We start from the raw sequence: 19421 nt of genomic DNA, 5'->3' as shown, positions 1-19421 counted from the left end.
TTTTAAGCTGGGTGATAAAACAAATTGTGCTCTTCTTGGTGTATGAAAGGCATTGTTTTCCCTTAGAAGTTGACAGAGAAGAAAGCTCATTCTGACGGAGAAGAAAGCTCATTCAGAAGCTCAAGCCCGCTTGAATGAGTCAGTCAGAAACTAGACTTGCTGAAGTTCTCTCTGGAGCTGAGACTCAGTGAGTTGCCCAAAAATCACCCGAAGGGCAATCTGATTATGGAGGAGTTAGCCATGTTGTCCTCCCCACCTCTCAGCCCCCGCCAAAGCATTTATTTTTCTTTATCAACAACTTCATAGTCTGGCCATTTACTGCAACCCACATAGTACTTGACGTCACGTTCTGCAGCATCAGAGGCTGATGCTTTGGCAAAATTGAACTTTTTTCGCAGGTCTGTAGATGCTGTAGTGGGATTCAAAGCATTTTAAATCGCTCTTAACTGAATTACCGTGGCTCTTTTGCAGAAACGCTAAGCACGGGTATACTTGTTGTTCTGTGGAGTTTCTTTGAACAACTTTTCATTGACTTTTTGCAGCATCGGCTTAGAGCAAGCGCAACAAGCACGCCCTAGTAACAGCCTCCCTAGGTGGGAGGCTGATGCCTTTTAGTTCAAAGTCAAGCCTACGGCATAGCCTATATGCAGCTGTTTACATTTAGAGCCCGCCATTTCTGTTCCATGTATTTTTCTCCAATTACACAGCCATTTTGGTTATGTGGACAAAACAAACGTATCAATGATGTTTTTCGATGACTAGATTAATTTAAAGTTCATGACTCTTTCACACCTGTTTTGTGTGCAGTCTGCCTCTCTGCTTTCGTACGCAAAGCCTTCGTCGTAGGTCCAGTGCAAAAGCAAGAAGTGGCCTTTTCCCGGACGAGCCCTCTCACCTTTAGTATGAGTTCAAGGGTTCTCTGACTCTGTATGCAATTGCATGTGATACCACAGGATTTTCTTTTTCTTTTTTTAAGCTGGGTGATAAAACAAATTGTGCTCTTCTTGGTGTATGAAAGGCATTGTTTTCCCTTAGAAGTTGACAGAGAAGAAAGCTCATTCTGACGGAGAAGAAAGCTCATTCAGAAGCTCAAGCCCGCTTGAATGAGTCCAGTCAGAAGCTAGACTTGCTGAAGTTCTCTCTGGAGCTGAGACTCAGTGAGTTGCCCAAAAATCACCCGAAGGGCAATCTGATTATGGATAAGTTAGCCATGTTGTCCTCCCCACCTCTCAGCCCCCGCCAAAGCATTTACTTTTCTTTATCAACAACTTCATAGTCTGGCCATTTACTGCAACCCACATAGTACTTGACGTCACGTTCTGCAGCATCAGAGGCTGATGCTTTGGCAAAATTGAACTTTTTTCGCAGGTCTGTAGATGCTGTAGTGGGATTCAAAGCATTTTAAATCGCTCTTAACTGAATTACCGTGGCTCTTTTGCAGAAACGCTAAGCACGGGTATACTTGTTGTTCTGTGGAGTTTCTTTGAACAACTTTTCATTGACTTTTTGCAGCATCGGCTTAGAGCAAGCGCAACAAGCACGCCCTAGTAACAGCCTCCCTAGGTGGGAGGCTGATGCCTTTTAGTTCAAAGTCAAGCCTACGGCATAGCCTATATGCGGCTGTTTACATTTAGAGCCCGCCATTTCTGTTCCATGTGTTTTTCTCCAATTACACAGCCATTTTGGTTATATGGACAAAACAAACGTATGAATGATGTTTTTCGATGACTAGATTAATTTAAAGTTCATGACTCTTTCCCACCTGTTTTGTGTGTAGTCTGCCTCTCTGCTTTCGTACGCAAAGCCTTCGTCGTAGGTCCAGTGCAAAAGCAAGAAGGGGCCTTTTCCCCTTAGGCCACTGGGCCTCTTGCGCACAGTGCTTTGTGTAATTTCAGCCTGAAAGGGCACATGCACGGGCAGGCAAGAATGATTCACTGACAGTCTGACGCACACAAAACCCCACCACAGCTATCCGAAGTTTGTCCGTTCTATGCTAACTCAGATCTTGCGGTCATTATTGCTTTGAACAAACCATCCTTGAATTTGTCGAACATCCAACTTAAATATAGCCCATTAAAGACGACCCAGGTGGGACTTGAACTCACAATCTCCAGCTCCGGAGGCTGATGCCTTATCCATTAGGCCACTGGGCCTTGTCTGGAGTTCTTTTTCCTTTGATCAGTAATTTGGCCTCAAGGGGTTTCTAACGCTCAAACAACTACACTTTCGTATCTCGACGCCAGGTCGTGTTCCGTCTTTGAGATGGGCTTCACTGAATTTGTGGCGCCCTACCGAAAGACTTAATGTAAAAGAGGCTCGTTGGTCTAGGGGTATGATTCTCGCTTTGGGTGCGAGTGGTCCCGGGTTCAAATCCCGGACGAGCCCGGGGATTTCAGACCAAGCAGCGAGAGCAACAAGGTTGGATCCTTCCATTTGCAGCACTGAGCCAAACTCAAAACTGTCATGTTTTTGAAACCCTTACTACTGCTTGTGTTCATCTGTACTACAACATAGCCAAGATTCAGCCAGGTGACAAGCGCTTATTTCCTTGCACAGAACGAACTCAGAATCGCTGCCTGCCAGGGAGTGTGGCTCCCTAACGACAAACGCTTTCTATTAAAACTAGTGCCTTCCCATTCTGTAAGAGGCCAGCATTCAGTGACTCTACAAGTGTACGCAAGTAGCCAAAGCTATTGTCAGTCAGGCTCGTTGGTCTAGGGGTATGATTCTCGCTTCGGGTGCTAGAGATCCCGGCTTCAAATCCCGGACGAGCCCTCTCACCTTTAGTATGAGTTCAAGGGTTCTCTGACTCTGTATGCAATTGTATGTGATACCAGAGGATTTTTTTTTGCTTTTTTTAAGCTGGGTGATAAAACAAATTGTGCTCTTCTTGGTGTATGAAAGGCATTGTTTTCCCTTAGAAGTTGACAGAGAAGAAAGCTCATTCTGACGGAGAAGAAAGCTCATTCAGAAGCTCAAGCCCGCTTGAATGAGTCAGTCAGAAACTAGACTTGCTGAAGTTCTCTCTGGAGCTGAGACTCAGTGAGTTGCCCAAAAATCACCCGAAGGGCAATCTGATTATGGAGGAGTTAGCCATGTTGTCCTCCCCACCTCTCAGCCCCCGCCAAAGCATTTACTTTTCTTTATCAACAACTTCATAGTCTGGCCATTTACTGCAACCCACATAGTACTTGACGTCACGTTCTGCAGCATCAGAGGCTGATGCTTTGGCAAAATTGAACTTTTTTCGCAGGTCTGTAGATGCTGTAGTGGGATTCAAAGCATTTTAAATCGCTCTTAACTGAATTACCGTGGCTCTTTTGCAGAAACGCTAAGCACGGGTATACTTGTTGTTCTGTGGAGTTTCTTTGAACAACTTTTCATTGACTTTTTGCAGCATCAGCTTAGAGCAAGCGCAACCAGCACGCCCTAGTAACAGCCTCCGGAGGTGGGAGGCTGATGCCTTTTAGTTCAAAGTCAAGCCTACGGCATAGCCTATATGCGGCTGTTTACATTTAGAGCCCGCCATTTCTGTTCCATGTGTTTTTCTCCAATTACACAGCCATTTTGGTTATATGGACAAAAAAAACGTATCAATGATGTTTTTCGATGACTAGATTAATTTAAAGTTCATGACTCTTTCCCACCTGTTTTGTGTGCAGTCTGCCTCTCTGCTTTCGTACGCAAAGCCTTCGTCGTAGGTCCAGTGCAAAAGCAAGAAGTGGCCTTTTCCCCTTAGGCCACTGGGCCTCTTGCGCACAGTGCTTTGTGTAATTTCAGCCTGAAAGGGCACATGCACGGGCAGGCAAGAATGATTCACTGACAGTCTGATGCAGACAAAACCCCACCACAGCTATTCGAAGTTTGTCCGTTCTATGCTAACTCAGATCTTGCGGTCATTATTGCTTTGAACAAACCATCCTTGAATTTGTCGAACATCCAACTTAAATATAGCCCATTAAAGACGACCCAGGTGGGACTTGAACTCACAATCTCCAGCTCCGGAGGCTGATGCCTTATCCATTAGGCCACTGGGCCTTGTCTGGAGTTCTTTTTCCTTTGATCAGTAATTTGGCTTCAAGGGGTTTCTAACGCTCAAACAGCTACACTTTCGTATCTCGACGCCAGGTCGTGTTCCGTCTTTGAGATGGGCTTCACTGAATTTGTGGCGCCCTCCCGAAAGACTTAATGTAAAAGAGGCTCGTTGGTCTAGGGGTATGATTCTCGGTTTGGGTGCGAGAGGTCCTGGGTTCAAATAACGGACGAGCCCGGGGATTTCAGACCAAGCAGCTAGAGCAACAAGGTTGGATCCTTCCTTTTGCAGCACTGAGCCAAACTCAAAACTGTCATGTTTTTGAAACCCTTACTACTGCTTGTGTTCATCTGTACTACAACATAGCCAAGATTCAGCCAGATGACAAGCGCTTATTTCCTTGCACAGAACGAACTCAGAATCGCTGCCTGCCAGGGAGTGTGGCTCCCTAACGACAAACGCTTTCTATTAAAACTAGTTCCTTCCCATTCTGTAAGAGGCCAGCATTCAGTGACTCTACAACTGTACGCAAGTAGCCGAATCTATTGTCAGTCAGGCTCGTTGGTCTAGGGGTATGATTCTCGCTTCGGGTGCGAGAGATCCCGGGTTCAAATCCAGGACGAGCCAAGCAGTTTCAGAACAAGCAGCCAGTCAGATGACAAGCGTTTATTTCCTGCACAGAATGTACTCTGAATCGCTGCCTGCCAGAGAGTACAGCTCCCTAACGACAAACGCTCTTATTAAAACTAGTCCCTGCTCATTCTGTTTGAGGCCAGCGTTCGGTGACTGTACAAGTGTACGCAAGTAGCCCCATCCAGCGTCAGGCAGGCTCGTTGGTCTAGTGGTATGATTCTCGCTTCGGGTGCTAGAGATCCCGGCTTCAAATCCCGGACGAGCCCTCTCACCTTTAGTATGAGTTCAAGGGTTCTCTGACTCTGTATGCAATTGCATGTGATACCACAGGATTTTTTTTTTCTTTTTTTAAGCTGGGTGATAAAACAAATTGTGCTCTTCTTGGTGTATGAAAGGCATTGTTTTCCCTTAGAAGTTGACAGAGAAGAAAGCTCATTCTGACGGAGAAGAAAGCTCATTCAGAAGCTCAAGCCCGCTTGAATGAGTCCGTCAGAAACTAGACTTGCTGAAGTTCTCTCTGGAGCTGAGACTCAGTGAGTTGCCCAAAAATCACCCGAAGGGCAATCTGATTATGGAGGAGTTAGCCATGTTGTCCTCCCCACCTCTCAGCCCCTGCCAAAGCATTTACTTTTCTTTATCAACAACTTCATAGTCTGGCCATTTACTGCAACCCACATAGTACTTGACGTCACGTTCTGCAGCATCAGAGGCTGATGCTTTGGCAAAATTGAACTTTTTTCGCAGGTCTGTAGATGCTGTAGTGGGATTCAAAGCATTTTAAATCGCTCTTAACTGAATTACCGTGGCGGTTTTGCAGAAACGCTAAACACGGGTATACTTGTTGTTCTGTGGAGTTTCTTTGAACAACTTTTCATTGACTTTTTGCAGCATCGGCTTAGAGCAAGCGCAACAAGCACGCCCTAGTAACAGCCTCCCTAGGTGGGAGGCTGATGCCTTTTAGTTCAAAGTCAAGCCTACGGCATAGCCTATATGCGGCTGTTTACATTTAGAGCCCGCCATTTCTGTTCCATGTGTTTTTCTCCAATTACACAGCCATTTTGGTTATATGGACAAAACAAACGTATCAATGATGTTTTTCGATGACTAGATTAATTTAAAGTTCATGACTCTTTCCCACCTGTTTTGTGTGTAGTCTGCCTCTCTGCTTTCGTACGCAAAGCCTTCGTCGTAGGTCCAGTGCAAAAGCAAGAAGTGGCCTTTTCCCCTTAGGCCACTGGGCCTCTTGCGCACAGTGCTTTGTGTAATTTCAGCCTGAAAGGGCACATGCACGGGCAGGCAAGAATGATTCACTGACAGTCTGACGCACACAAAACCCCACCACAGCTATCCGAAGTTTGTCCGTTCTATGCTAACTCAGATCTTGCGGTCATTATTGCTTTGAACAAACCATCCTTGAATTTGTCAAACATCCAACTTAAATATAGCCCATTAAAGACGACCCAGGTGGGACTTGAACTCACAATCTCCAGCTCCGGAGGCTGATGCCTTATCCATTAGGCCACTGGGCCTTGTCTGGAGTTCTTTTTCCTTTGATCAGTAATTTGGCTTCAAGGGGTTTCTAACGCTCAAACAGCTACACTTTCGTATCTCGACGCCAGGTCGTGTTCCGTCTTTGAGATGGGCTTCACTGAATTTGTGGCGCCCTCCCGAAAGACTTAAGGTAAAAGAGGCTCGTTGGTCTAGGGGTATGATTCTCGCATTGGGTGCGAGAGGTCCCGGGTTCAAATCCCGGACGAGCCGGGGATTTCAGACCAAGCAGCTAGAGCAACAAGGTTGGATCCTTCCTTTTGCAGCACTGAGCCAAACTCAAAACTGTCATGTTTTTGAAACCCTTACTACTGCTTGTGTTCATCTGTACTACAACATAGCCAAGATTCAGCCAGATGACAAGCGCTTATTTCCTTGCACAGAATGTACTCTGAATCGTTGCCTGCGAGAGAGTACGGCTCCCTAACGACAAACGCTCTTATTAAAACTAGTCCCCTCTCATTCTGTTTGAGGCCAGCGTTCGGTGACTGTACAAGTGTACGCAAGTAGCCCCATCCAGCGTCAGGCAGGCTCGTTGGTCTAGTGGTATGTTTCTCGCTTCGGGTACTAGAGATCCCGACTTCAAATCCCGGACGAGCCCTCTCACCTTTAGTATGAGTTCAAGGGTTCTCTGACTCTGTATGCAATTGCATGTGATACCACAGGATTTTTTTTTTCTTTTTTTAAGCTGGGTGATAAAACAAATTGTGCTCTTCTTGGTGTATGAAAGGCATTGTTTTCCCTTAGAAGTTGACAGAGAAGAAAGCTCATTCTGACGGAGAAGAAAGCTCATTCAGAAGCTCAAGCCCGCTTGAATGAGTCAGTCAGAAACTAGACTTGCTGAAGTTCTCTCTGGAGCTGAGACTCAGTGAGTTGCCCAAAAATCACCCGAAGGGCAATCTGATTATGGAGGAGTTAGCCATGTTGTCCTCCCCACCTCTCAGCCCCCGCCAAAGCATTTACTTTTCTTTATCAACAACTTCATAGTCTGGCCATTTACTTGACGTCACGTTCTGCAGCATCAGAGGCTGATGCTTTGGCAAAATTGAACTTTTTTCGCAGGTCTGTAGATGCTGTAGTGGGATTCAAAGCATTTTAAATCGCTCTTAACTGAATTACCGTGGCTCTTTTGCAGAAACGCTAAGCACGGGTATACTTGTTGTTCTGTGGAGTTTCTTTGAACAACTTTTCATTGACTTTTTGCAGCATCGGCTTAGAGCAAGCGCAACAAGCACGCCCTAGTAACAGCCTACCTAGGTGGAGGGCTGATGCCTTTTAGTTCAAAGTCAAGCCTACGGCATAGCCTATATGCGGCTGTTTAAATTTAGAGCCCGCCATTTCTGTTCCATGTGTTTTTCTCCAATTACACAGCCATTTTGGTTATATGGACAAAACAAACGTATCAATGATGTTTTTCGATGACTAGATTAATTTAAAGTTCATGACTCTTTCCCACCTGTTTTGTGTGTAGTCTGCCTCTCTGCTTTCGTACGCAAAGCCTTCGTCGTAGGTCCAGTGCAAAAGCAAGATGTGGCCTTTTCCCCTTAGGCCACTGGGCCTCTTGCGCACAGTGCTTTGTGTAATTTCAGCCTGAAAGGGCACATGCACGGGCAGGCAAGAATGATTCACTGACAGTCTGACGCACACAAAACCCCACCACAGCTATCCGAAGTTTGTCCGTTCTATGCTAACTCAGATCTTGCGGTCATTATTGCTTTGAACAAACCATCCTTGAATTTGTCGAACATCCAACTTAAATACAGCCCATTAAAGACGACCCAGGTGGGACTTGAACTCACAATCTCCAGCTCCGGAGGCTGATGCCTTATCCATTAGGCCACTGGGCCTTGTCTGGAGTTCTTTTTCCTTTGATCAGTAATTTGGCTTCAAGGGGTTTCTAACGCTCAAACAGCTACACTTTCGTATCTCGACGCCAGGTCGTGTTCCGTCTTTGAGATGGGCTTCACTGAATTTGTGGCGCCCTCCCGAAAGATTTAATGTAAAAGAGGCTCGTTGGTCTAGGGGTATGATTCTCGCTTTGGGTGCGAGAGGTCCCGGGTTCAAATCCCGGACGAGCCCGGGGATTTCAGACCAAGCAGCTAGAGCAACAAGGTTGGATCCTTCCTTTTGCAGCACTGAGCCAAACTCAAAACTGTCATGTTTTTGAAACCCTTACTACTGCTTGTGTTCATCTGTACTACAACATAGCCAAGATTCAGCCAGATGACAAGCGCTTATTTCCTTGCACAGAACGAACTCAGAATCGCTGCCTGCCAGGGAGTGTGGCTCCCTAACGACAAACGCTTTCTATTAAAACTAGTGCCTTCCCATTCTGTAAGAGGCCAGCATTCAGTGACACTACAACTGTACGCAAGTAGCCGAATCTATTGTCAGTCAGGCTCGTTGGTCTAGGGGTATGATTCTCGCTTCGGGTGCGAGAGGTCCCGGGTTCAAATCCCGGACGAGCCCAGCAGTTTCAGAACAAGCAGCCAGTCAGATGACAAGCGTTTATTTCCTGCACAGAATGTACTCTGAATCAGAGACCTGCCAGAGAGTACGGCTCCCTAACGACAAATGCTCTTATTAAAACTAGTCCCTGCTCATTCTGTTTGAGGCCAGCGTTCGGTGACTGTACAAGTGTACGCAAGTAGCCCCATCCAGCGTCAGGCAGGCTCGTTGGTCTAGTGGTATGATTCTCGCTTCGGGTGCTAGAGATCCCGGCTTCAAATCCCGGACGAGCCCTCTCACCTTTAGTATGAGTTCAAGGGTTCTCTGACTCTGTATGCAATTGCATGTGATACCACAGGATTTTTTTTTTCTTTTTTTAAGCTGGGTGATAAAACAAATTGTGCTCTTCTTGGTGTATGAAAGGCATTGTTTTCCCTTAGAAGTTGACAGAGAAGAAAGCTCATTCTGACGGAGAAGAAAGCTCATTCAGAAGCTCAAGCCCGCTTGAATGAGTCAGTCAGAAACTAGACTTGCTGAAGTTCTCTCTGGAGCTGAGACTCAGTGAGTTGCCCAAAAATCACCCGAAGGGCAATCTGATTATGGAGGAGTTAGCCATGTTGTCCTCCCCACCTCTCAGCCCCCGCCAAAGCATTTACTTTTCTTTATCAACAACTTCATAGTCTGGCCATTTACTGCAACCCACATAGTACTTGACGTCACGTTCTGCAGCATCAGAGGCTGATGCTTTGGCAAAATTGAACTTTTTTCGCAGGTCTGTAGATGCTGTAGTGGGATTCAAAGCATTTTAAATCGCTCTTAACTGAATTACCGTGGCTCTTTTGCAGAAACGCTAAGCACGGGTATACTTGTTGTTCTGTGGAGTTTCTTTGAACAACTTTTCATTGACTTTTTGCAGCATCGGCTTAGAGCAAGCGCAACAAGCACGCCCTAGTAACAGCCTACCTAGGTGGAGGGCTGATGCCTTTTAGTTCAAAGTCAAGCCTACGGCATAGCCTATATGCGGCTGTTTAAATTTAGAGCCCGCCATTTCTGTTCCATGTGTTTTTCTCCAATTACACAGCCATTTTGGTTATATGGACAAAACAAACGTATCAATGATGTTTTTCGATGACTAGATTAATTTAAAGTTCATGACTCTTTCCCACCTGTTTTGTGTGTAGTCTGCCTCTCTGCTTTCGTACGCAAAGCCTTCGTCGTAGGTCCAGTGCAAAAGCAAGATGTGGCCTTTTCCCCTTAGGCCACTGGGCCTCTTGCGCACAGTGCTTTGTGTAATTTCAGCCTGAAAGGGCACATGCACGGGCAGGCAAGAATGATTCACTGACAGTCTGACGCACACAAAACCCCACCACAGCTATCCGAAGTTTGTCCGTTCTATGCTAACTCAGATCTTGCGGTCATTATTGCTTTGAACAAACCATCCTTGAATTTGTCGAACATCCAACTTAAATATAGCCCATTAAAGACGACCCAGGTGGGACTTGAACTCACAATCTCCAGCTCCGGAGGCTGATGCCTTATCCATTAGGCCACTGGGCCTTGTCTGGAGTTCTTTTTCCTTTGATCAGTAATTTGGCTTCAAGGGGTTTCTAACGCTCAAACAGCTACACTTTCGTATCTCGACGCCAGGTCGTGTTCCGTCTTTGAGATGGGCTTCACTGAATTTGTGGCGCCCTCCCGAAAGATTTAATGTAAAAGAGGCTAGTTGGTCTAGGGGTATGATTCTCGCTTTGGGTGCGAGAGGTCCCGGGTTCAAATCCCGGACGAGCCCGGGGATTTCAGACCAAGCAGCTAGAGCAACAAGGTTGGATCCTTCCTTTTGCAGCACTGAGCCAAACTCAAAACTGTCATGTTTTTGAAACCCTTACTACTGCTTGTGTTCATCTGTACTACAACATAGCCAAGATTCAGCCAGATGACAAGCGCTTATTTCCTTGCACAGAACGAACTCAGAATCGCTGCCTGCCAGGGAGTGTGGCTCCCTAACGACAAACGCTTTCTATTAAAACTAGTGCCTTCCCATTCTGTAAGAGGCCAGCATTCAGTGACACTACAACTGTACGCAAGTAGCCGAATCTATTGTGAGTCAGGCTCGTTGGTCTAGGGGTATGATTCTCGCTTCGGGTGCGAGAGGTCCCGGGTTCAAATCCCGGACGAGCCCAGCAGTTTCAGAACAAGCAGCCAGTCAGATGACAAGCGTTTATTTCCTGCACAGAATGTACTCTGAATCGCTGCCTGCCAGAGAGTACGGCTCCCTAACGACAAACGCTCTTATTAAAACTAGTCCCTGCTCATTCTGTTTGAGGCCAGCGTTCGGTGACTGTACAAGTGTACGCAAGTAGCCCCATCCAGCGTCAGGCAGGCTCGTTGGTCTAGTGGTATGATTCTCGCTTCGGGTGCTAGAGATCCCGGCTTCAAATCCCGGACGAGCCCTCTCACCTTTAGTATGAGTTCAAGGGTTCTCTGACTCTGTATGCAATTGCATGTGATACCACAGGATTTTTTTTTTCTTTTTTTAAGCTGGGTGATAAAACAAATTGTGCTCTTCTTGGTGTATGAAAGGCATTGTTTTCCCTTAGAAGTTGACAGAGAAGAAAGCTCATTCTGACGGAGAAGAAAGCTCATTCAGAAGCTCAAGCCCGCTTGAATGAGTCAGTCAGAAACTAGACTTGCTGAAGTTCTCTCTGGAGCTGAGACTCAGTGAGTTGCCCAAAAATCACCCGAAGGGCAATCTGATTATGGAGGAGTTAGCCATGTTGTCCTCCCCACCTCTCAGCCCTTGCCAAAGCATTTACTTTTCTTTATCAACAACTTCATAGTCTGGCCATTTACTGCAACCCACATAGTACTTGACGTCACGTTCTGCAGCATCAGAGGCTGATGCTTTGGCAAAATTGAACTTTTTTCGCAGGTCTGTAGATGCTGTAGTGGGATTCAAAGCATTTTAAATCGCTCTTAACTGAATTACCGTGGCTCTTTTGCAGAAACGCTAAACACGGGTATACTTGTTGTTCTGTGGAGTTTCTTTGAATAACTTTTCATTGACTTTTTGCAGCATCGGCTTAGAGCAAGCGCAACAAGCACGCCCTAGTAACAGCCTCCCTAGGTGGGAGGCTGATGCCTTTTAGTTCAAAGTCAAGCCTACGGCATAGCCTATATGCGGCTGTTTACATTTAGAGCCCGCCATTTCTGTTCCATGTGTTTTTCTCCAATTACACAGCCATTTTGGTTATATGGACAAAACAAACGTATCAATGATGTTTTTCGATGACTAGATTAATTTAAAGTTCATGACTCTTTCCCACCTGTTTTGTGTGTAGTCTGCCTCTCTGCTTTCGTACGCAAAGCCTTCGTCGTAGGTCCAGTGCAAAAGCAAGAAGTGGCCTTTTCCCCTTAGGCCACTGGGCCTCTTGCGCACAGTGCTTTGTGTAATTTCAGCCTGAAAGATTCAGCCAGATGACAAGCGCTTATTTCCTTGCATAGAACGAACTCAGAATCGCTGCCTGCCAGGGAGTGTGGCTCCCTAACGACAAACGCTTTCTATTAAAACTAGTGCCTTCCCATTCTGTAAGAGGCCAGCATTCAGTGACTCTACAACTGTACGCAAGTAGCCGAATCTATTGTCAGTCAGGCTCGTTGGTCTAGGGGTATGATTCTCGCTTCGGGTGCGAGAGGTCCTGGGTTCAAATCCCGGACGAGCCCAGCAGTTTCAGAACAAGCAGCCAGTCAGATGACAAGCGTTTATTTCCTGCACAGAATGTACTCTGAATCGCTGCCTGCCAGAGAGTACGGCTCCCTAACGACAAACGCTCTTATTAAAACTAGTCCCCTCTCATTCTGTTTGAGGCCAGCGTTCGGTGACTGTACAAGTGTACGCAAGTAGCCCCATCCAGCGTCAGGCAGGCTCGTTGGTCTAGTGGTATGTTTCTCGCTTCGGGTACTAGAGATCCCGGCTTCAAATCCCGGACGAGCCCTCTCACCTTTAGTATGAGTTCAAGGGTTCTCTGACTCTGTATGCAATTGCATGTGATACCACAGGATTTTTTTTTCTTTTTTTAAGCTGGGTGATAAAACAAATTGTGCTCTTCTTGGTGTATGAAAGGCATTGTTTTCCCTTAGAAGTTGACAGAGAAGAAAGCTCATTCTGACGGAGAAGAAAGCTCATTCAGAAGCTCAAGCCCGCTTGAATGAGTCAGTCAGAAACTAGACTTGCTGAAGTTCTCTCTGGAGCTGAGACTCAGTGAGTTGCCCAAAAATCACCCGAAGGGCAATCTGATTATGGAGGAGTTAGCCATGTTGTCCTCCCCACCTCTCAGCCCCCGCCAAAGCATTTACTTTTCTTTATCAACAACTTCATAGTCTGGCCATTTACTGCAACCCACATACACTGGAAAAAAGGCCACTCCAAAAATAAGCAAAAAAAAATTAATACAAGATATTTTTGCTTGTAATAAGCAAAAAAATCTGCCAATGGAACAAGTGAAAATTCTCTTGGTAAGATTTCTTGAAATAAGACATTATATTTAAGCCTTAAAAGATATGAGTGATCTTGAAATTAGCTGGGAAAACTCATTTTTAGCTATATTTTACTAGTATTGTGATGTTTTATGTCTCATAATAAGCTTGTCATGCTCAAAAATAGTATTTTCCCCTCAAAAGTAGCATTTTCTTTTGTCATCCTGTTTGTTTCAAGTGTATTTAACTAATTTTTAGTTCTATAATTGTTACACTGTTCTAGATTTAAGTCACCACCAACTTGAAATAAGATTGGAAATGGGCATTTTGAGACAAAATGCCTTGAAGTTAGTATTCCTGACTCATATTAGGCAGTGCTTTTTTGCCATAATAAGCCATAATTTACCATCCTGTCATCATCTCAAGTGTATTTACCTTATTGTAAGCTCAACAAAAGTAATACTGTTCTAGATTCAAGACATTTTACCTACTAGATTCAAGACATCAACTACTGTTTACTAGACCGAAAAAGTGAAAAATAGACTTGCATTTAACTATTTTTTTTTTGTTTTGTTTTTTAAACAGCAAAAAGTCCCAGAGGACTGCATAAAAGGGAAACAGCTTAATTTTTCTCAACATTTTGGCTCACAGTATTTATGGAACTGCATTATGAAAACATAGTAGAACATTTTATAGATTATAAATGTAAGATCCCTTTACCCTACTCCCACACCTAAACATACCCATTTTATAGACAATATTAAAAGGATAAAACATAATGAACATAATGTGTAGGGAAATGGCAGTTTTATTAACAATAAAGCATCTAAATATAGTTTGAGCCACTAATCCTACCCCTACACCTAACCATTTCTTAAAACTATGTAACTAATGTTACAATTATTAAGAAAAACAACAGACATAACGTTACACGTTTAATCGCAATAATTTATTTAGTGAGAAAATGTCAAAACCAGTACCAAAAGTCGTTCACAGGACGATGTGTCGCAGTCCTCTCTGGCAGTAGGCTATATAATATATTTGTATGAGGTAACGTTACAGAGCAGAATTTAATTTATTAATCCATGAAAACACTAATCCGGTTTCGGTTCGCTGTTCGCTCTCTGAAGGCGCGCGCGATTCTCCTTTTCAAATGTAGTACACCAATTAAACACGGCATGTCGCTATCTGTGACGAAACATGCGAGAGCCAATGAGCGTCTAATATCAGTGCCGTAAAACGTGTCGTAACGCTTCGGGCGCAATTTTTGAATTTGAATTCACCACGAGCGGGGATTTGGCGTTTACGGTCTCTGCTGAGAGAAATTATGAAGATCACTGGATGAAGGGCTGAATTTGGATCTGTTTCTTGCAAACAACACATGGATTCTAAAGATTTGGATTACACCAAGCTAATAAAATTAATGTCTTTTGTGAATTTATGTTGTGTTTTAGTGTATTATGGGTCTATAGGAGAAAAACGCCTTTTGTGTTTCACGATATATATGAGTTTTACATGACAAAAGTATGCAAATGTGTATGGTATTACTCGAAATATATAAAACTCATATAAAATTCATATATAAATCATTTAAATTTCTTATATTGAATTATATGCTAGTCAAATTAAAGTCATATAGAATTCATACACATTTTGTGTCATTTGTTTATGTGTTACGTACAGATTTCATGTTTCGATGATCAACATCTGATTCACTTATATGCAGTTGGCAGATTCTTAAAGGGATACTCCACTTTAAAAAGAAAATTCTTTCATCATATACTCACCCTCATGTTGTTTTAATCCTTAATGAATTTCTTTCTTCTGCTGAACAGAAAGGAAGATATTTAGAAGAATATCAGTAACCAGACAGTTTCTGGTCTCATTGACTTTCATAGTAGGAAAAAAATATACTATGAAAGTGAATGAGACCAGAAACTGTCTGGTTACTGATATTCTTCTAAATATCTTCCTTTCTGTTCAGCAGAAGAAAGAAATTCATTAAGGATTAAAACAACATGAGGGTGAGTATATGATGAAAATTTTCATTTTAAAGTGGAGTATCCCTTTAAATTGTACAGTGCAGATGCCGGTTAGAGGATTACTGTCAGAATATCACTGATCTTTATGAAGACTGTTAATTTTTCTACAGGATTTGAAAGAGCAGTTGAAAAGCAATGATATTGTAAAATCGTGTATTAATTGTGAACTGTCTGGGCCTGTTGTTTGTGAACAAAATAATAACATATTATTGCAAATGAACAAAGCTGAGTCAAATATGTTTCTAGAACAGTGATTAAAATTGGCTGGAATATGTTTTTGTATATATGACATGAACTCTGGTGGTGATGCACTCTAAAAACATTTAATATGATTTACTCATTTTTTTGGTGAAACATTTTTAAACTTAGAATATTGATTAGATTTTTAAGCAGTGAAAGCAATTACTTACACTGTATTAACTGAGTAAATGTTAGTAAAACAAATTAAATAGATCTGAGTAACTGCATTTGGTACATTCACAAATAAACATGAGTAGAAATAATTACGGGGAAACATTTAAAAACAAATATTTATGAGTAATATAAACTGTGTTTATATGGCAGTAATATTAACTTTTTTATTTCCTCTAAACCTTTGTAAAAATATTCCATACAACCACCGGTATAACTACATGACATTGGCCTTTATTGTCGATTAGTAGCCTAACATTACAGCAAAACAGCATATATTTTATACTATTTTTAACACGTATGCAATATTGCCTACATCTAAACTCATGTAAGAAACATTTCGAAGTAAAAATTAAACATTTAGGCCTAAACATTAAAGTAATTCAAGTGTAATCAACCGGTCTGTTATCCAGTATCCAACGGATCAGCGCTGGTTCGCGTGCCGGAGATGGACTCGCCTCTGCGGGGGAACCTCTAACTTTACACCGCCGTCCTGCGTCACTCACAGCCGAAAGATGCGACGCGACTGACTCCTCAACCTGCCAATAAACAAACAGTGCACAGTTCTGAGGACATTTTATCATCCAAATTAGTTATATTCATTATCTTTAAGAATATAGTCGTGTGTTTTATATGCAAGGCCTTACAATCACGCGAAAAGGCAGGCGCGAGTCGACACTCGTTTGAGGTGAGTAACATTGCGTCTCTGTATTAACATTGAGTCTCTGTATGTTCCTTCGCATTAAATAAAATTATTTAAAGCACATTAATGATTATACAGATAAAATAAAACATACACACCTGAATTCCACAGAGGAAATGCACCAATTATGCGAGGCTGAGGAGAGGAGAACTGTTCTGCACTGGAGAGAGTTCAAACAGCGCGCGCGCCGCTCACTCGACTCAACCGTCGAGTTGTCGTGACGTCAGAGGGTGGGGGAGGGGTGCGTTGTTGTAATCATAGATATCTATGGTTGTAATCATAGACAGTAAAATATGAGTAAACTTAATCAATTTCTTATGCTTGTTAAATATTAATAATATTGATTTTATTTAAGTAATATTTGTGGTTCTTGAAACAGATTAGTTTAATTATCCATTCTCAAATATTGTGATGGAAATTTCACAAATATATTAGCTCAGTGTATTTTAAATAAATAATTGGTTAGTCAAATACTAAATTATTTTAGTGAAAAACTTCAAACTTAAATATAACTGTAAATTTCAGACAAAATTTATTGTTGGAGTTTTAGTCAATTATTTCGGTAGGCTATGTTCAACTCAAACTATCAAGTAAATGATATTCAGAGATTTTAGTTAATAAAGTTAATTATTACTGTGATATTTACTAAGCCACTGAATTATTTTTTAGAGTGATACGCATAAGAATCACTTCAACATTTAGGAAAGTTTTATGTTTGTAGGTTAAGAATAGAACTGTTGTATACCATAGTAGTACTGTGATAAAGTTTAGAGAAATTGTCACAAATGAAAATTAAATCTGGTGATGCAGGATTTAAAATGAAAAATATTGATATGTGAAATATCCAACTGTATATTGTAGAACACATTCTAATAAAATATTTTTGTAATTAAAATGTGTGCTTGTGTGTGTAGTTTAAATGTTTAAAACATTATGTGGTTTTTGCAGCGTATATGTCCCTTACAATATTCTGTTGGAACATATAAGAATCACAGGAGTTTTTAGCAAATCTTTTCCATATGGGGAGTAACATTAAACCATTAATAAATGCGACTGAAAATTTAATTGATAAGACAATTTAATGCAATAGAGTCAAACCCACGATTTTAATATGCATAAGTTAAATAGGAATACATACAAATTTGTACGTCGGTAAAGTTGTTTATACGTAAATAAATTACATTTTTTTTGCTGTCAATATATGTCATTGTGAGTTGTTGTGAGTTGGGCATGTTGACCTGCAGTTTTCAATAAAGCAGATTTGTTGTCTCAATTCAAGTCAAGTCTGTTCCTTGAAACAAGACGATTCATCTTTTACAAATAACACAGCAGCTTATGACATGTCAAAAAAGCTTGTTTCATCTGAGATATGACTCAAAACAAGATATTTTTAAGACAGTTTCACTTAACAAGATATTCAAGATGCACTGTCTAAAAACAAGCTCCTCTAGCTCACTTAAATCTTGGTCTTTAGGTGATTTTGTCTTATATTAAGTGTGATGAGATATTTTGACTAGAAATTAGAAAAATATACTTGGCAAGATTTTGAGTTTTTGCAGTGTAGTACTTGACGTCACGTTCTGCAGCATCAGAGGCTGATGCTTTGGCAAAATTGAACTTTTTTCGCAGGTCTGTAGATGCTGTAGTGGGATTCAAAGCATTTTAAATCGCTCTTAACTGAATTACCGTGGCTCTTTTGCAGAAACGCTAAGCACGGGTATACTTGTTGTTCTGTGGAGTTTCTTTGAACAACTTTTCATTGACTTTTTGCAGCATCGGCTTAGAGCAAGCGCAACAAGCACGCCCTAGTAACAGCCTCTCTAGGTGGGAGGCTGATGCCTTTTAGTTCAAAGTCAAGCCTACGGCATAGCCTATATGCGGCTGTTTACATTTAGAGCCCGCCATTTCTGTTCCATGTGTTTTTCTCCAATTACACAGCCATTTTGGTTATATGGACAAAACAAACGTATCAATGATGTTTTTCGATGACTAGATTAATTTAAAGTTCATGACTCTTTCCCACCTGTTTTGTGTGTAGTCTGCCTCTCTGCTTTCGTACGCAAAGCCTTCGTCGTAGGTCCAGTGCAAAAGCAAGAAGTGGCCTTTTCCCGGACAAGCGCTTATTTCCTTGCACAGAGCAACAAGGTTGGATCCTTCATTTTGCAGCACTGAGCCAAACTCAAAACTGTCATGTTTTTGAAACCCTTACTACTGCTTTTGTTCATCTGTACTACAACATAGCCAAGATTCAGCCAGATGACAAGCGCTTATTTCCTTGCACAGAACGAACTCAGAATCGCTGCCTGCCAGGGAGTGTGGCTCCGTAACGACAAACGCTTTCTATTAAAACTAGTGCCTTCCCATTCTGTAAGAGGCCAGCATTCAGTGACTCTACAAGTGTACGCAAGTAGCCGAATCTATTGTCAGTCAGGCTCGTTGGTCTAGGGGTATGATTCTTGCTTCGGGTGCTAGAGATCCCGGCTTCAAATCCCGGACGAGCCCTCTCACCTTTAGTATGAGTTCAAGGGTTCTCTGATTCTGTATGCAATTGCATGTGATACCACAGGATTTTTTTTTCTTTTTTTAAGCTGGGTGATAAAACAAATTGTGCTCTTCTTGGTGTATGAAAGGCATTGTTTTCCCTTAGAAGTTGACAGAGAAGAAAGCTCATTCTGACAGAGAAGAAAGCTCATTCAGAAGCTCAAACCCGCTTGAATGAGTCATTCAGAAACCAGACTTGCTGAAGTTCTATCTGGAGCTGAGACTCAGTGAGTTGCCCAAAAATCACCCGAAGGGCAATCTGATTATGGAGGAGTTAGCCATGTTGTCCTCCCCACCTCTCAGCCCCCGCCAAAGCATTTACTTTTCTTTATCAACAACTTCATAGTCTGGCCATTTACTGCAACCCACATAGTACTTGACGTCACGTTCTGCAGCATCAGAGGCTGATGCTTTGGCAAAATTGAACTTTTTTCGCAGGTCTGTAGATGCTGTAGTGGGATTCAAAGCATTTTAAATCGCTCTTAACTGAATTACCGTGGCTCTTTTGCAGAAACGCTAAGCACGGGTATACTTGTTGTTCTGTGGAGTTTCTTTGAACAACTTTTCATTGACTTTTTGCAGCATCGGC

At 42.5% G+C, this 19421-nt stretch overlaps 13 non-coding genes across 13 annotated transcripts; 8 read left to right on the top strand and 5 right to left on the bottom strand.

Annotated features, from left to right (window-relative positions):
* Positions 1–2080: 2080 nt before the first annotated feature.
* trnar-ccg (transfer RNA arginine (anticodon CCG)) lies at positions 2081–2153 on the bottom strand. The gene has a single exon. It is a non-coding gene; the product is annotated as a tRNA-Arg (tRNA).
* A 160-nt stretch (positions 2154–2313) lies between these two features.
* On the top strand, positions 2314–2385 carry trnap-ugg (transfer RNA proline (anticodon UGG)). The gene has a single exon. It is a non-coding gene; the product is annotated as a tRNA-Pro (tRNA).
* A 1580-nt stretch (positions 2386–3965) lies between these two features.
* Positions 3966–4038, bottom strand: trnar-ccg (transfer RNA arginine (anticodon CCG)). Its single transcript has one exon. It is a non-coding gene; the product is annotated as a tRNA-Arg (tRNA).
* A 550-nt stretch (positions 4039–4588) lies between these two features.
* Positions 4589–4660, top strand: trnap-cgg (transfer RNA proline (anticodon CGG)). Its single transcript has one exon. It is a non-coding gene; the product is annotated as a tRNA-Pro (tRNA).
* Positions 4661–6122: 1462 nt separating this feature from the next.
* trnar-ccg (transfer RNA arginine (anticodon CCG)) lies at positions 6123–6195 on the bottom strand. The gene has a single exon. It is a non-coding gene; the product is annotated as a tRNA-Arg (tRNA).
* A 160-nt stretch (positions 6196–6355) lies between these two features.
* trnap-ugg (transfer RNA proline (anticodon UGG)) lies at positions 6356–6427 on the top strand. The gene has a single exon. It is a non-coding gene; the product is annotated as a tRNA-Pro (tRNA).
* A 1561-nt stretch (positions 6428–7988) lies between these two features.
* trnar-ccg (transfer RNA arginine (anticodon CCG)) lies at positions 7989–8061 on the bottom strand. The gene has a single exon. It is a non-coding gene; the product is annotated as a tRNA-Arg (tRNA).
* A 160-nt stretch (positions 8062–8221) lies between these two features.
* On the top strand, positions 8222–8293 carry trnap-ugg (transfer RNA proline (anticodon UGG)). The gene has a single exon. It is a non-coding gene; the product is annotated as a tRNA-Pro (tRNA).
* Positions 8294–8611: 318 nt separating this feature from the next.
* trnap-cgg (transfer RNA proline (anticodon CGG)) lies at positions 8612–8683 on the top strand. Its single transcript has one exon. It is a non-coding gene; the product is annotated as a tRNA-Pro (tRNA).
* Positions 8684–10146: 1463 nt separating this feature from the next.
* trnar-ccg (transfer RNA arginine (anticodon CCG)) lies at positions 10147–10219 on the bottom strand. The gene has a single exon. It is a non-coding gene; the product is annotated as a tRNA-Arg (tRNA).
* Positions 10220–10379: 160 nt separating this feature from the next.
* On the top strand, positions 10380–10451 carry trnap-ugg (transfer RNA proline (anticodon UGG)). The gene has a single exon. It is a non-coding gene; the product is annotated as a tRNA-Pro (tRNA).
* Positions 10452–10769: 318 nt separating this feature from the next.
* trnap-cgg (transfer RNA proline (anticodon CGG)) lies at positions 10770–10841 on the top strand. Its single transcript has one exon. It is a non-coding gene; the product is annotated as a tRNA-Pro (tRNA).
* Positions 10842–12310: 1469 nt separating this feature from the next.
* Positions 12311–12382, top strand: trnap-cgg (transfer RNA proline (anticodon CGG)). Its single transcript has one exon. It is a non-coding gene; the product is annotated as a tRNA-Pro (tRNA).
* The last annotated feature ends 7039 nt before the right edge of the window (positions 12383–19421 follow it).

This window comes from Siphateles boraxobius, unplaced genomic scaffold, assembly GCF_051911475.1.
Source record: "Siphateles boraxobius isolate OS27281-9 unplaced genomic scaffold, OSU_SipBor_1 25, whole genome shotgun sequence".
Lineage (NCBI taxonomy): Eukaryota > Metazoa > Chordata > Actinopteri > Cypriniformes > Leuciscidae > Siphateles > Siphateles boraxobius.
This window is presented reverse-complemented; position numbering and strand designations above follow the sequence as displayed.